At 45.4% G+C, this 17630-nt stretch overlaps 1 pseudogene; it reads left to right on the forward strand.

Moving 5' to 3' along the window:
- Positions 1-11180: 11180 nt before the first annotated feature.
- On the forward strand, positions 11181-11540 carry LOC110595845 (annotated as a pseudogene).
- Positions 11541-17630: the final 6090 nt, after the last annotated feature.

Below are 17630 nucleotides of genomic sequence, written 5' to 3' on the forward strand. Positions count from 1 at the left end.
CGGAAGGCTGAGGGGGAAGGATCGCCGGAGCCCAGCAGGTCGAGGCTGCGGTGGCCAGGAGCGGCCACTGCATTCCAGTCTGGGTGACAGAGTGAGACTCCAACTCAAAAAAAAAAAAAAATTTTAGAATTCTACACCAGACTAGTTTTCATAAAACATCACAGTATGAGACAGTGAAAAGATTGCTGACTGGAGTCAGACAAACTTAGATTCAAACCCTGGCTCTTAACAGCATCTTAAGTAGTTATGTGTCTCTCTGAGTCTGAGTTCATATATATATATCTATCTCCAAGATAAAAATAATCTGATCAGATGTAAGATAACGTACATAAACAGGCCGGGCTCGGTGGCTCAGCCTGTAATCCCAGCACTTAGGGAGGCCAAGGTGAGTGAATTGCCTGAGCCTGTGGGTTTGAGACCAGCCCGGGCAACTTGCCGAGACCTTGTCTCCACAATAAATAAAAAATTAGCTGGGCATGATAGTGTGTGCCTGTAGTTCCTACTACGTGGAAGGCTGAGGCAGAAGGATTGCCAAAGCCCAGCAGGTCAATGCTGGGGTGGCCGTGAGTGTGCCATTGCACTACAGCCTGGGCATCAGAGTGAGACTCCAACTCAAAAAAAAAAAAGTAATACATAAACTACCCTTTGGTGACATATTTATTTGGAACAAAGTACCAAAACATACTTGAAACTTAAACTCTTGAGGGAGGATGACACACTCTTAAAGCTTTTCTCTTTAAGTTTTAAAGCAGGCTATAACTTCCCCACAAAAGTAAGAGAGTCCTAAAGGGCCCTACCCTTTACTAAATATCCAGGGATCTCTGAGGCAAAACCAAAAAGTCTATCATTAGTCTCACTGGGGTTCCAGGAAAGGAGAAAATGTTTGGTGCCAAAAAGAAAAAGAAAAAAAAATGAAGAAGTAATGACTAAACATTTATATTTGACAAAAGATGCAGGAAGATTAGCAAACACCAAACAGGATCAATCCAAAGAAATTCATGCCCAGATGCATAATAACCAAAATCTAAAAATATAAGAACAAGAAATAATGAAAGCAACCAGAGAAAAATGATACATTATTTATAAGGGGTGCAATTTGAATAAATGAATTTCTAATTCAAAACCACAGATGCTAGAAGAAAGTGGACCAATTAATTTTTTTTTTTTGAGTTGGAGTCTCACTCTGTCGCCCAGACTGGAGTGCAGTGGCTGCTCCCAGCCACCGCAGCCTTGACCTGCTGGGCTCCGGCGATCCTTCCGCCTCAGCCTTCCAAGTAGCTGGAACTACAGGCGTGCACTACCATGCCCGGCTAATTTTTGATTTACTGTAGAGATGAGGTCTCGCCAAGTTGCCCAGGCGGGTCTTGAACCCGCGGGCTCAGGCAATCCACTCACCTCAGCCTCCCAAAGGTGCGGGATTAGAGGCTGAGCCACCGAGCCCGGCTGGACCAATTATTTTAAAATGCTGAAAGAAAATAGCTATAAGCCCAGAGTACGGTATCAGCAAATATCCTTTTGGAATGGAGTTGTGATAAAGACAGTCTCATATCAAGAAAACTAAAAATTTGTTGCCAGCAGACTTACCCCATCGGGTCACTGTAATATCAGAGCCAAGACTTAATGTTCTTAAACATAGCTGTTTATTTAGATACCGTGACCAAGAAGGATTTGTCCAGGAATTAAAGAATCTTTCACTATTTAGAATCTATTAATATTATATTAATAGGTCACAGGTCATATGCTCAACCAGATAGGTGGCTTTTTTTTTTTTTTTTTTTTTTGAGTTGGATGAGTTGGAGTCTCACTCCATCACCCAGACTGGAGTGCAGTGGCATGCTCACAGCTACCCCAGCATTGACCTGCTGGCCTCTGTCAATCCTTCTGCCTGAGCCTTCCAAGAAGCCAGAACTACAGGTGCGTGCTACCACGCCCAGCTAACTTTTTAAAATTTATTATAGAGACAAGGTCTCGCCAAGTTGCCCAGGCTGATCTCGAACCCACGGGCTCAGGCAATCCACTCGCCTTGGCCTCTCAAAGTGCTGAGATTACAGGCTGAGCCACAGAGCGCGGCCCAAATAGATTTTTCAAAAGTATTTAATCAATATCCATTATCTATTTCTGACTCAAAATGTTAGCACTGTACCAAGCATAATGATAAAATACTAGAAGAATTTCCACTAATAACAGAGTCAAGGAAAGATGGTTACTATTATTACTGCTATTTAATATTATTCCAAAAGGGTGATCAATACAATTAGGCTTTTGAGATGGGAGAAGATTTAATTTTTCCCAGATTACATGACTGTCTGCGTAGAAAATGAAAAATTGTTAGAGTAGCTTTACTCAGAATTAGTGAAGTATTGTGGGCTTGGAACTTGAGCATTACAGGTCAGAAACTGTAATAACTCTTCCAGGACTGAAAAATGTTTTTGATTTTTGACATTATGCGGTCTCATTAAATAAAGACTTTATAAAGTACATAACATGATGCTCGGATGTAAGAAGAATTCAATGGTTGTTAGCTGCTATCATTATTTTACATGAAGCAATACACATCTCTCTCTGCCTTTCTGTTTTTCCTACGACTTTCGAGTGATGATAATACTGAAAATACTCCATACTCCCTGTTGCCTTAGAGTGATTTTTTAGCCTTCCCTAGTTTATTAACAGGATTTATACAGCTTGATATCCACCAGGACCCCAATAAGCCTCCAGGTCCAAGGAGTCTGGTAAAGCACAGATGTCTTAGTGCACATGGCTGAGACAAGCCACAGCAGAGGCCAGGAGCTTTTACAGGATTGGGGGTAGGGCTTGCGCCGCAGGTTCCACACATCTCCAACAGGGCCAGTTCATTTATTTTGCTCCTTTTATATTTCTTCCACCCCCTGTGTAATCATGAGGCTACTCCTAACACTTAACTAGACAATTTCGGTACCCACCTGTCTGGACTTCTGCTCACCCTCTTGCTACCCTACAGTGCCTTCTCCAGATAGCAGCCAGACTGATAAATCACTCATTTAATACATACTTATGGAGCCAGACACTGGTCAAGGTGCTTTGGTGATAGCAATGAACAAAACAAATTTCTGGTCTTATGGAACTTATACTTCAGTGTAAGGAAGAAGGCCCATCAACATAATAAATGAGTTAAGCACTTAGTATTTACATGTTATATTTTGATGAAAAATAATGTAAGCAATAAAGTGAATACAGGAAGCCAGGCTCCTTGGCTCAGCCTGTAATCCCACGCTTTGGGAGGCTGAGTGAGTGGATTGCCTGAGCCCATGGGTTCGAGACCCGCCTGGGCAACTTGACGAGACCTCATCTCTACAGTAAATCAAAAAAATTAGCCGGGTGTGGTAGCGCGCCCCTGTAGTTCCAGCTACTTGGAAGACGGAGGTGGAAGGATCACCAGAGCCCAGCAGTTGGAGGCTGTGGTGGCCGGGAGCGTGCCACTGCACTCCAGTCTGGGTGACAGAGTGAGATTCCAACTCAAAAAAAAAAAGTGAATACAGGGAACATGATGAGTGAGGGAAAAGGTTTAGAAATTTAAACAGGGTTATCAGGAAAGGCCTCGCTGAAGAGGTGACATTGAAACCAAGACTTTAGGAGGCTAAAAGAAGGCGCCATAGGAACATGTAAGGGAAAGCATCCCAGACGGAAACAGCCAGTGCCGAGGCCCTGAGATGGCAACTGGATTGTCCTATTTAAGGAAAAACACACTTTTTGGATACCTCTACATTTATGATGGTTTTTTTTTTATAGTTGGAGTCACTCTGTTGCCCAGGCTGGAGTACAATGGCATGCTCACAGCCACCCCAGCATCCCAGCGTTGACCTGCTGGGCACCAGCGATCCTTCTGCCTCAGCCTTCCAAGTAGCTGGAACTGCAGGTGTACACTACCAAATTTTTTATTTATTGTAGAGATGAGGTCTCACCAAGTTGCCTGGGCTGGTCTGGAACCTGTGGGCTCAGACAATTTACTCACCTCGGCCTCCCAAAGTGCCAGGATTATAGGCTGACCCACCGAGCCCAACCTACTATGGTCTTTTATGTCAATTTTCCTATTAATGGAAGTAAAGATATGTGTATATCTTAAACATTTGCAAGGCTCATGTTAGCATGAAGGTAGATAGGGACTCTAACAATATATAAACGCTCTTCATGTGTGTGTGTTTGCCTACGCATATTTGCATGTATATGTACATATTCTCTCTCTCTCTCTCTCACACACACACACACACACGCAGGTAGTTACCCAGTACCTCTCTGAAAATGATTCAAAATCATATATAACACACAAACAATAGGCTTCCAAATGTTACAGATTCCCCACCTATGTTTTAATGCATAGTATTTTATAATAGAATTCTAATACTCTATATATGTTCTTCATTTTGTTTCCTTCATAACTGAACATCAACTGATTTAAGTCTAATGACCATTGATTAAGGGCTAAAAGCTCACTGCTTCCCACATTACTAATACTTTTCACCTTTGTTCTAACATTCAGAAGTTTACTGGCAGTAATGCTGGCACCAGAGACCGTACTCCTGGCTTTCTATCTTCTGCCCATCTCTTATAGATCAGGAGTAAAACCTAGCAAAGCATCCAACAGCTGCACAAAAACTGGAGGACAGAAAAAGAAGAAAATGATGCTAGACAGAAAATTAGACCCAGGATCCAGAAGTCCTAGTTTTACTAAATACACTAGGAAGTAAGTCACAGCAGGGCAAGAAAAGAAAGTTGTTATTATTATTTTTTTAAGAATTAGCATGAAACTCGAAGGCAAGACAAAACAAAACACAACAACCTGTGCTCAAATTCTGGCATGCCATTTCACCTCTCAGAGCCAGTTCCTTCCACTGTAAAAGGGGCCTACAATACCACCCTCCAGGTTGTTATAACAAGCAAGGAGATGACGGGAAGAACTGAGCACAGGGCTCGGTCGAGGCCTTCTGCACATGGTTTGGACAGGATGACAAGAGGACTCGATGATGGACACCGCAGCAGCAAGACACGCGAAACTGGAAGTAAGGAGATCCAGAGCCTGCAATCTGCAATGCTGCCCAGGCTCCTTCCTTCCCCACCTTTCTGTCTTCACTTCCCCTCTCTGTTCTTATGGACGCTCTGAGTCTCTCCCTTGTTAGAAGACAAACCAGCGCAGCTCTGCCTCTGACTCCTCTCAGTGCCTGCTGTCTTCCGCTTCCTTCGGAGCTCGCCTTGTTGAACAACAGTCTGGAATCACAAGTCTGGACTTGTCTGCATCTCCTCCACTTTGGGGTCCACCGTGCATCCCTTCCCTGAACCCCGAAGGGCCCTCCCCATCCTCAGGGGCTCCCTCATCAGGAAGCCCAACAGGCGTGCTCATCCAAACCTGGTGCTGCCGTGCGTGCCCTCTGCTCCACTTGTTCCTTTGCTGGGGTACCTTTGACCTTCATCCAAATGTTACTGTCCCCAGAATCCCATCCTTGCTGCTTTGACCTCCCCACTCACTCTTCCTGATGATTATCCAATCTTCATTGATGAGAATTTCACTAACACAATTCTGTGTCTGTTAAATCTATATTTCATCTGATTTCTGAAGATCCTACTTGATGTCATCCAATATTCACTCAATAAACATATATTAACTATCTGTCATGTTTGGCAACGCAATGGGCAGGGGAGATAAAGTATGTTCCAAATGACAATGCAGTGAGCTTCCATACTAGCCACTAGATGACATTCAGAGTGACAAAAGACAGGGTGAGATGCCATCAAACACAAGTGGAGAATCTCGTATCCAAACCAGTGAGCAAGTCTGAAGGATGCAGAACATATCAAAAAGATGTGTGTCTGCTTCTGCTGCTTCCAGAAAACCCACCATGATGGCAGCGGGGCTGTGGCAATGGCATAAATAGCCCCCCTAAGATAATCCAGGGAGCAGGGGGAAATGCTGCATATACAAACCAAAAACAACAATGAAAAATGAACATCCTCATACAAACGAGAAGCTGATGCATAAGAAAGACCGCTAGCCAGGCTCGGTGGCTCAGCCTATAATCCCATGCCTTGGGATGCTGAAGTAGTGGATTGCCTGAGCCCGTGGGTTCGAGACCCGCCTGGTCAACTTGGTGAGACCTCATCTCTACAATAAATCAAAAAATCAACTGGGCATGGTAGCGCATGCCTGTAATTCCGGCTACTTGGAAGGCTGAGGCGAAAGGATCGCTGGAGCGGCCACTGAACTCCAGTCTGGGTGACAGTGAGACTCCAACTCAAAAAAATAATAATAATACTAAAAATAATAATAATAAAAAAGACCGCTAGTCAAAAAGAAGGAACGCTCAGAGAACGAGAAGGAACTCCCAGAAATAACGGCAGGATTTTTTTTCCACAGAAGGACTGAGAGAATTTAAAGAACCTGCTACATCTCTCAGCATTCTCCCCTTCAGACAACGCCTTGCAGCCTCCTACCACAAGGCCTTTGCACCTGCTGTTCCCTCCATCCAAGATGTTCTTCTCTTGAAGGAGAGGCCCTGACCGTCCCCATAAAATCATACCCTTGTTAACGAATCTAGCTTTCTTAACACTGCTTTCTTTTTCCACACAGCACCTATCACTGTATCATATTCCCTCCCTTCTTAATTAATGTATTTGCTCTCCAATAAGAATACAAGGCTCCTCAAGCAATCTTTGCCTCTGGTGCTCATTGCTATATTCCCAGTGCTAGGAACAGCACTCAGTATCTGTTGAATTAGGTTATTTACACAAGAATACAAATATCAATAGTAATCAAATCCATAGAAATCTGTTATAAAAGCAACTGAAACTACCTTGAGAGATCATTCTATATACTAAATAAATTAGCATTAAAAACAGTAATATCCGAAGTTGTGTGATATGCAGCAAGACCATATGCACCCTTTGGCCCGCGATTCCTCTTCTAGAATGCTGTCCTTGGGAAAGCTTACCGGAAACCAGCAGTGATGGTCATAAGGTTGTTTTTTTCCTATCAATGTGTTTTTTAATGATTTATTTTATTGCTTTATACTTAGGTAGCTTTACACTATCCAGAGATAAAATAAATCTTTGCCTCTTTCATTTAAAAAACGGTTTAAGAAGGCCAGGTGTGGTGGGTCACACTTGTAATCTTACTCTGTCGCCAGGCTAGAATGCAGTGGCACAATCACAGCTCACCTCAGTCTCACCCTCCTGGGCTCAGGCAATTCTCCCACCTCAGCTTCCTGAGTAGCTAGGACTACAGATGCACACCAATATACCTGGTTAACTTTTTTTTTGTGGAGACAAGGTCTTGCTATGTTGCCTAGACTGGTGTTGAACTGATCTCAAGCAATCCTCCTGTCTTGGCCTCCCAGAGTACTGTGATTCCAGGTGTGAGCCACTGCACTCAGCCTACAAGGTGTACTTTCTAACATGACTCAGGCATATATCACATAATAGATAAAGAAGGAAAATCAAAGCATTTCATAACCCTGTAAAGCTGTCTCTTGGGGATTCCCAGAATCCAGGCACCTTTTAAGACACTAACCTATCCTCTCTAAGGCCTGCCACCTGTAAGGTTTCATCTACGTATCAAGAAACTTGGAATTTTACGTCCCCTCATCTCAACAGGACATCTCCCCTACTGATCTTCCTACTAATTACCAGTCAGGAAAGTTGAGAATCCACCTGGAACCTGCAAGCCCCCAGCTGAAGATGCCCTGGCTTCCCAGACCAAACCCATATAAATCCCACACGTGTTGGTTTATGGTTTTCTGTAACTTCTGTCCTCCTAAAATGTATATAATCAAGCTGCAATTCAACCACAGTGGGTACACGTTCTCAAGACCTCCTAGGGATAGGTGTCACAGGCCTGGCCACTCATATTTGGCTCAGAATAAACCTTAATTATTTTACAGAATTTGGCGCCTTTCGTCAACAAATGAGTAATAATGCAGATTACAAATTTGAGAATGATAAAGAGAATACCTAAAACGTGAGGCTGCTAGATATGAAATGCCCAAACCCTGGCATGCCAGAAAGCTAAAGCACTTTTCACTTGTCTTCCAGTGAAGACTAGGGTAAACAACTACATAAGGGCAGAGGAAGAGAAACGCTTGCTTCCTCTAAGGGAGAGAAGAGCTGACAAATATTTAAATGAATAGAGAGCAGAGGCCATGGATCCAGGTCATGGCTGAGAAGAAATGCTCGTAAAAGAAGGTGAAGACCCAGAAGGGGGAGGAGACAGGAAACCGGTTCAAAGTAGAGATGAAGAGGAGAACATGGTCACTGCGAGTATTTCCCAGCTGCTCCGTGTGGTCCAGGCAATGGGCACGTGCTGCCGACACAGGGGTTCATCTAATCCAGACAACTCGCTGCCTCCCTCCAAGACAAGACACACACAAACCCAGGGAGATGAGTCCCATCAGTGGTGCAGAGCTCTCTTCCAAGAAAACACCTCAAGTGGCTCAGTCGCTCCAAAGGCCCAGGGATCTCCGAAGCGATTCCCTGGGAGACGCTCATGCGCCAGGTCTGTGCAGCCCGACACCCACCCGGAGGGACGCTCGGGGAGGCTTCTCAGCACCAGGCTCTGCTCTGCTTGTTCCAGCTGGGAAATCACACTTGGTCTGGAAAGCTGGTTTCCTGCTCGAGAGGGCAGTCTCTAAAAGTGGCTTTGAACTCAGTTCCAAAACCAGGCCCAGCCCAGCGCCGATCTGGTCTCCGTCAGAGCTTCTGAGCAAGGGAAGGCTTGGGATGTGTTTCCGCTTCCATTCGCCACAGAAAAGTCCTTGCCACCTGAAGATGGACACCCAGCAAACACTCCGCAACAAGGTTCTATGGCACCAGGGACTTCGAGTTCAAATCCATGAATTTTGGAGGCCACACAGGACCGAGGAGAAAGGTGCCGGGCAGTGGGATGTGGGCCACAGACCAAGGAGGCCAGGCTCCTGTGGTCCCTCAGTACAACGCACCCGGCAGACTTCTCTGAGCTGAACCCAGCAAGTCCATTCCTCCCAGGGAAAACCACAGACACATCTTGGATGTCACTAATCCTGAAAATAAAAGTCGCCCCTCACCCAGTGACCTGGTCAGCAAATCCTAGGAGGGAGGGGCCTTTCCTGCTGGGCAGAGGCATCTCTAGCAAGAGCAGGGAACTCACCACCAAGTCTCATGCCCAACTCGCTTCTCTCAGAGGCTTGAAGATGCCGAGGGAGCATGCAGCTTTACAACACAAGTGGGAATTCCAGTCAGTGGACGAAAGCATGTGCGAACAGGAGGAATCAGAATGTGATCACTAGGCTGTGAGAGAACCAATAAAACCCCAGCTTGGCTCGAAAATGGCGTTGCAAGTGCAGCCTAGGTCTCTGGTCCTCAGCACAGGAACTAACGAGACAGGCGGCAAGCATTTAATTATCTCAAGGACAGACATCACTGAGTGAGGGTTCCCTAAACAATCACTCACATTTGACCTGATTTTTACACAAATAGGAGACTCACATTCCTGCCCTCATTTGATCCATGCAATAGCCTGCTAGACTGACAGCACTAATATCACCATTTTACAGACGAGGAATCTGGTGATTATAATGGTTAAATAACATATCCAAGATAACCCGGCTAGGACTGGAACCCAAGGGCACCCACTTCCCTATGTTGTAGAACCAGAAGAAGGCCAAGAACCCTAGCCACCCCCTGCAAGCAAGGGAGTCAGAGAAACTGAGGGACAGAGAGGGGCAGCCCCCTTGGGTCCCCTCCCACTGTGGGAGCTTTTCTGTCCTCTCAATAAATCCTGCTTTCAAAAAAAAGAGAGCCAGAGGGATATCTGGTCAGGGGAGAGTTTCCAGAAGGGGGTCACGGTCAACCACATCAGGAGCTGGAGGGAGACACACAGAATGAGGATAGAAGAGAACTGCTGGTGTGAAAATTCACTCATTTCAGCAGTGCGGTGGAGGCAGAGTGCACTTACAGCAGTCCTGCTGTGTGCTTACCACCACACTTAACACTGTCCCTACAGCCTTTCCTTTCCATTGTCTGCCTTCCCTTTCTAGAAAGTAAGCTCTAAGAGAAAGGGACCTTACCTGTGGACTCACTGCTGTGTTCCCAGTGTTCAGGACACTGCTCAGCACTTGGTAGGTGCGTGCTGAACATCTGTCTGATGAGTGGGGTGTTAACTTCATGTTAAATGAAGCTAGAGCCCCACCTCACATCATATACAATAAACTCCAGATAGCTCAAGGACATAAGTTTAAAATTATAAAACTAATAGAAAACAGAGAAAAATATTTATATAATCTTGGGGTACAGAAAGCCTTTCATAGCATGACCCCAAAGCCAAATAAAAAGGAAATTTAACTGCATAAAACTTCAAAACTTAATCATAGCAGGAGATATTATAAACAAATTCCAAAAAACAATGGTGGATAACAATATTGGCAAGGTATAGCAAAGGAATTCTATCTATATAAAAGGTCTCTTGCTGAATGCGGTGGCTCATTCCTATAATCCCAGCACTTTGGGAGGTAGAAGCAAGAGAATTGCCTGAGTCCAGGGATTCAAGACAAGCCTGGGCAAATTGGTGAGACCTCATCTCTACAATAAATTTAAAAATTTGGCAAGTGTGATGGCACATGCCTGTGGTTCCAGCTCCTTGGAAGGTCAAGGTGGGAGAATCTCCTGAGCCCGGGTCGAGGCTGTGGGGTCCATCAGCGTGCCACCACACTCCAGCCTGGGCAACAGAGTGAGACTCCAACTCAAAAATAAGTAAGTAAATAAATAAATAAAATAAGAGGCCTCTTTTATGTATAAATAACCCAACATAAAATTGGGCAAAGGATGTACACAGGTATTCTAAAAGGCTGGTAGAGTGTATGTCATAGTTGTTTTGGGGGGTTGGAGAAGTAGAATCTAGCTCACAGTCTTTAAATTTTTTAAAACGGTGGTAAGATATGATTAGGCTAAATGCTCACTCTTTATATTCAGACAAAGAAGATAAACTGAAGGCAAATAAGTCATCCTTGGGCAAGTCCTAGGCACACCAGTGGCTGATACAGGAGGGCAAAACTGTGAAGATGAAAAGGCTTTACGTCTGGAGCTCCTGCAGTAGGCATTTCCGGCCATTCTTACGTCCAGTCGGTCGGTCTTCGGTAGTTGGTTTCTGGGTGCTATCCGACCCCAAAGGTTATGGCGCCGCTAGAATGAAGCTCGTGAGATTTTTGATGAAATTAAGTCATGAAACTGTAACTACTGAATTGAAGAATGGAACACAGGTTCATAGAACAATCACAGGTGGGACGTCAGCATGAATACACATCTTAAAGCTGTGAAAATGACCCTGAAGAACAGAGAACCTGTACAGCTGGAAACACTGAGTATCCGAGGGAGTAACATTCGATATTTTATTCTATCAGACAGTTGACCTCTGGATATGTTACTTGTGGATGTTGAACCCAAGGAGAAATCTAAGAAGAGGGAAGCCATTGCAGGAAGAGGCCGAGGTAGAGGAAGAGGACGTGGCCGTGGCAGAGGAAGAGGGGGTCCTAGACGATAATGTCTCTCGAGATTACTATTTCAAAGTAATCAGTGATTTGGCATATTTTTTTGTACAGGTTTGTTTGTTTATGTCAGTTTTTAATAAACATAAATGTGGGACAGATAAAAAAAGAAAGATGAAAAGAAAGCAGCTTTCATGCTGTGCTGATACATCTTGGGTCTATTACTGTACTTCACGATTTCTTTCCACTTACAGCTTATCGTCACACCCAGTTGACAACTGTGTTCCACTTCTCAACACCTGAGTCACTCATCTCCATGATCTGCCGTCCCGCTCCAAGTATAATCAGTAATTCAGAGAGGCAGCAGCAACAGTGAAGAAATGTCTGAGGCCCACTGGTATTAAGCATCTAGGCTAATGGCCATGAGTGGCTGGTTAAATAAACTGTGGTATGCCCATACAACAGAAGACAGAAGCCCTGGATGTACTGATGCGAAATGAAAAAAACTAAACATGAAATACAAGGTGCAAAATCCTGAGTAAATGCTATCTGTTACCAATTGGATAACAAATTGAAGGGAATATATATACACACTCATGGGCTTTTGTAGTCACCTCTGGAAGACGACACAAGAAACGATCATCCTCACCTTTCTTCTGGGAGGGATAGCAGGGGCTGTGGAGACATGAGTAGGAAGTCACCTGATTTAAGTAAGTGCTCATTTAAATTTTTTGGATTTTGAACCATGTGAGTATATCAGCCACTCAAAGTTTAGTTCCACAATACAGTGCAGATCAAATCATGAGCAAACATCAAGCAAACCCAAAGTGAGGAGCAATCCACAAAATAATTGGCCTACACGCTTCATAGGTGTCAAAGTCATCAAAGACAAGGGCTGAAGTACGCTCCAGATGAAGGGAGCCGTGGAGGCATGACAGCTAAATGCAATGTGTGATCTTAACCAGACAGAGAACACCTGTGGTGCAGGTGGCAAAATATGAGTAAGGTTTGTACGTTGGCTAATAGTATTGTGTCAGTACAAGTCTTCTCGTTTTGGCAACTATATTTTCGCTATACGAAATAATGGCCGTGTTGTTACAAAACACACACCGATGCATTTAGAGTTAAATGGGCATCATATCTGTAGCTTATTCTCAGATGGTTCAGAAATACACACACATACACATAAACACATACACACGCATGTATATATATTGGGGGAAGAAAAAGAATGACAGCAGGAATGGCAAAGTGTGAATCCAAAATGTCTATCCAGAAACTCTGCATTATTTCTGCAGTGCTTTTTTAGTCTGAGATTATTTCATAATAAAAGATTTCTATTCATTAAAACCACAGTGAGATACCATTTTCCACCCTTAGGAGTAATTAAAATGAGAAAGACTTACAATGTCAAGTGTTATAGACTGAATTGTGTCCTCCTAAAAAAAGACATGTTGAAGTCCTAACTCCTAGTACTTCAGAATGTGACCTTATTTGGAAATAGGGTCACAGAAAATTTAACTAATTAAGATGAAGCCAGGCCGGGTGTGGTGGCCCAAGCCTGTAATCCCTGCAATTTGGGAGGCCAAGGAGAGGGGACAGGTTGAGCCCAGGGGTTCAAGACCAGCCTCGGCAACTTGGCAAGACCGTGTCTCTACAATACATTAAAGAACACTTAACCAGGCGTGGTGGCCTGCACCTGTAGTTCCGGCTACTCGGAAGGCTGAGGCGGAAGGATCGCCGGAGCCCAGCAGGTCGAGGCAGCGGTAGCCGGGAGCGGCCACTGCACTCCTGCCTGGGCAACAGAGTGAGACTCCAACTCAAAAAAAAGAAAAAGGAAAAGGGCCATTTGAAGAGCCTGACACACAGGAGAATGTCATGTGATGAAGAGGGCAAGACTGGAGTTATACAGCCACAAGCCAAGGAACACCGAAGACTGTCAGCTAACTACTGGAAGTTAGGAGCCGGAAGAGGCAGGGAAGGGTCCCCACGGGTCTCAAAGACAGCATGGCCCTAAACATGCCTTGATTTCGGACTTTTGGCCTCCAAACTGCAAAGCAATGAACTTCTTTGGTTTTGAGCCACCAATTTGTGGCACTGTGTCATGGCGGCCCAAGGAAGTGGATGCACCAAGGATAGGAGAGGGGGTAGGGCAAGCGGATCCTCCCGCTCTGCAAGAGGGAATGCAAAACAGCACAGACACTTCGGAACCGCTCAGCTGTTTCTTACATACCTATGCCACTTGATCCAACAGTGCCACTCCCCGGTATTTGCCCAAGAGAAGCGAAAGCATACACCCACACAAAGACTCACAGAGAATACGTGTACGTTTTATTCCTAACAGCTGAAAAAAGGAAACTGAAGCATCTATTTCAAGGGAGCAGACAGGCAAAATGTGGTATACCAGAATGGAATACTACTCAGGCATAAAAAGGGATGACCTGGGTGACCCCCTTGGGTCCCCTACCACTGTGGGAACTTTTCTGTCCTCTCAATAAATCCTACTTTCTAAAAAATAAAATAAAATAAGGGACATACTACTGCTACATGTAATACCTGGATAGATCTGGAAAACATTATGTCACACAAACGAAGCCAGGCACAAAAGTACTGTCTGAATTCATGTACATGAAGTTCTAGAAAGGTCAAGACTAATCTATAACGACAGGTCAAAAGAGTGGTTGCCTGGGGTCAGGGGCATGGAATGGAGGGATGTGAGGATGCTGTCCCGGCTGATGCAAATGTTCTGTATCTGGACTGGGACAATGGCTAGGTAGGCACATACATATTGTCAAAACAACAAACTCTGTGTTTAACATGGGTTACTGTATGTAAATTACACCTCAAAAAAAGCCAGTTTAAAAATTCAGCACCATTTAAACTAAATAAACTAAAATCTAGGCTACCAACAATCAACCACAACCTTCAGCCACTGGAATCTTCTGAATGTCCCCCCTTTCAACTTTCTCCTCTTCCAGAAACTCCCTCTCTCTGATATCCATCTGTGTGAATTATTTTGCATCGTCTAGCTAGGGAAGCAGAACAAATGGAAATCACAATAGTGTGTCCTTGTCTCTATGAGGCCTTCTTTTTTTTTTTGAGTTGGAGTCTCACTCTGTCGCCCAGACCAGAGTGCAGTGGCTGCTCCCGGCCACTGCAGACTCAACCTGCTGGGCTCTGGCGATCCTTCCACCCCAGCCTTCCGAGTAGCCAGAACTACAGGCATGCGCTACCATGCCTGGCTGATTTTTTTTTTTTTTATTGTAGAGATGAGGTCTCACCAGGTTCCCCAGGCGGGTCTCGAACCCATGGGCTCAGGCAATCCACTCACCTCAGCCTCCCAAGGTGCGGGATGACAGGCTGAGCCACCGAGCCCGGCTATGAGGCCTTCTTTAAACTGGTTTATTTGATGAACAAACAAGTGGCCCTGATAAACAGCAGAGCCCTAATACATCACCCTAGGAAAAGAGGAGACACTGTAAGACCTTCAATATTGCAGACAAGGTTAAGTGAGCTTAATCTTAAATAAAGAATGTAGGGTCAAGTCCCTGATGTCTCATCTTGTTCAGAGATGCCTGGAAGCCTCACTTACTATCTCAGCTCCATGATTCCCCAGTTTGATGGATACTGGTTTCTCCTAGAAAGACTCTGATGGTGCCAACTCCCGTATGGAAATCTCTGGGGCTCCTCCTCCACCCCCGTGGCGACGACCCAACAAACACACAAACTCCTCTTTCGGGCAGCCGGCCCCGCACCTTGGTCTGGCTCCCTCTGCTCCAGCCAAGCACGGCTCGCTGCCAGTCACTGCAACTCCATCGCCCTGCCTCTGATGCCCTAAATGCCAGGCTCTTGGCTGGGCTGGCACTGAGGACGCCTACCACGTACTAAACACTCCCATGTTTCAGGGACAGCACCGGGCACTTTTACTTACATTATTTCATTTAAACTTCAACCAACCTATGAAGAAGGCATCATTAAATGAAACGGACCCAGTGAAATTCTTCACAGTGCCAAGTAAATGGCAGACACTCGTTTAATGCTGTAAATCTGTTACCACCATGAAGAAATGACTTCAGGGAAGTCAAGCCACTTGCTCAAGACACTGCAGCCATTAAACGGTAGAGTCAGGATTAAAAGGTGGGACCCTCTGACTCCATTATAACCAACCCTCCCCGGCTGTCCTTAAGCACGCCCTATGTCTCCCCTTCCCCCTTTAAGACAGGCGAGCACTCCCTACTTCTCGCCTCCCGGAGGTGGGTGACCAGGCCTGGCTTCCCCGGCTTGAAATGGGCGAGCACTCCCCACTTCTCCCCACCCCAAGATGGGTGACCAGGCCCGACTTCCTCCCTCCCCCTTTGAGATGGGCCAGCATGCCCTGCTCTACCTCCCCCTCCCCTCCTTTAGATGGTGAGTCCGCCCTACTCACCCTTCTCCCCCTTGAGACAAGCGAGCACTCCCAACTTGTTCCCTGCCCCTCCTGAGGCCCCGGAGCACTCTTACTTCTCCCTTCACACCCTTGAGACAGGCCAGCACTCCCTGCTCCTCTTGGTCGCTGCCTTATCTCCCCTGTTGTCTGGTCTTGGAACACTGGTAATCCGGGAACCTCATCACACCAGTCGGGGCAATAGTCAGGTGCAATCTTCATGACTCTTTCCTGTACAGACGTATCTTCCTTATGATCCTCAAGGGCCCCCAAGTCCCACACGCACCAGGCCCAGCTCTCACAAAACTTTTGCTCCAAGGACTCAGCAGGCCAGGTGTCCAGCTGAGTGAGCAAGTGGCAGCTGGGAACAAGAGTGGGCCTCTGAGGGGCACTTCGTGAAGAAAATCCAAACCTTTGTGCCTCAACAGTCCCATCTTCTGCAGAGACACTCAGACAGCACAGGAGGATGGAGCGGAGTGAGAGAACACCGAGCTCACCTGAGTTTCCAGTGGCAGGGGCCCAACACCCATCGTCGTCTTCTCCGTCCTGGCCTTTCCTGGGGAGGCAAGGGCTGAGGGAAACCGAAGGAAAGCCACGAGAAACCAGACGCCTGCAACAACAAAAACAAAATACTGCATACGCAAAATAAGATGTGTGTGGCATCTAAATCAAGGAAACTACCATTTTTGCCTAATAAGTTCATTGTATTAAGCTTATGTAAATAAGTGTTTCATGTCTAGCCATGGGAACATGAAACACTTCCGCAGAGTCAGGAAACATACGTTCGTGTATCAGATGAACACACACACACACACACACACACACACACACACACACACACAGTACTCTTGGATAGGGTGTCTCAGTATTCTAAGATGTCACTTCTTTAAAATTAATTTATAAACCGAACACACTCTCAACCAAGTTATACCTAAGTAACAATATTTTAAAGTTAATTATGGGAAAAAATAATTAAAGTTCCTTTTGTTGTACAACAGCCGGGAATTTTTTTTTTTTTTTGAGACAGAGGTTGGAGAGCAGTGGCACACTCACAGCCACTGCAGCCTTGACCTGCTGGCCTCAGGCAATCCTTCCGCCTTAGCCTTCCAAGCAGCTAGAACTACAGGCATGCGCTACCACACCCAGCTAATTTTTTAAATTTATTGTAGAGACAAGGTCCCACCAACTTGCCCAGGCTGGTCTCAAGCCCCTGAGCTCAGGCAATCCTCTCTCTCGCCTTGGCTTCTCAAAGTGCTGGGATTACAGGCTTGAGCCACCGTGCGTGGCAGGAAATTTTTTAAAAAGAATATTGATGAGAGATAACATGTCCACCATAATCTATAAAGCCACAGTGATCAGAACACAGAATTACTGAATAGGGAGAATCACTCCTTCACCAGACATGTTGTTGACCACCTACCGTGGACCAGACACCATCCCAAGGATGGAGAAGAATATAGCTGTAAATAAATCAGATAAACTCTCTGCCCTAGTGCATGGTATAGCCTAGCAGGGGAAAGGCGGGATGGAACAAATTAAAATCCTACCAACATAAATGGTTCCAAAAAACATTTATATGGAAGAATTCAGGGCCGGGCTTGGTGGCTCAGCCTGTAATCCCAGCACTTTGGGAGGCCGAGGCAAGTGAATTGCCTGAGCCATGGGTTCGAGACCCGCCCAAGCAACTTGGCGAGACCTCGTCTCTACAATAAATCAAAAACTAGCCAGGT

This window comes from Carlito syrichta, unplaced genomic scaffold (assembly GCF_000164805.1).
Source record: "Carlito syrichta isolate Samal-C Ts95f unplaced genomic scaffold, Tarsius_syrichta-2.0.1 Scaffold304683, whole genome shotgun sequence".
Lineage (NCBI taxonomy): Eukaryota > Metazoa > Chordata > Mammalia > Primates > Tarsiidae > Carlito > Carlito syrichta.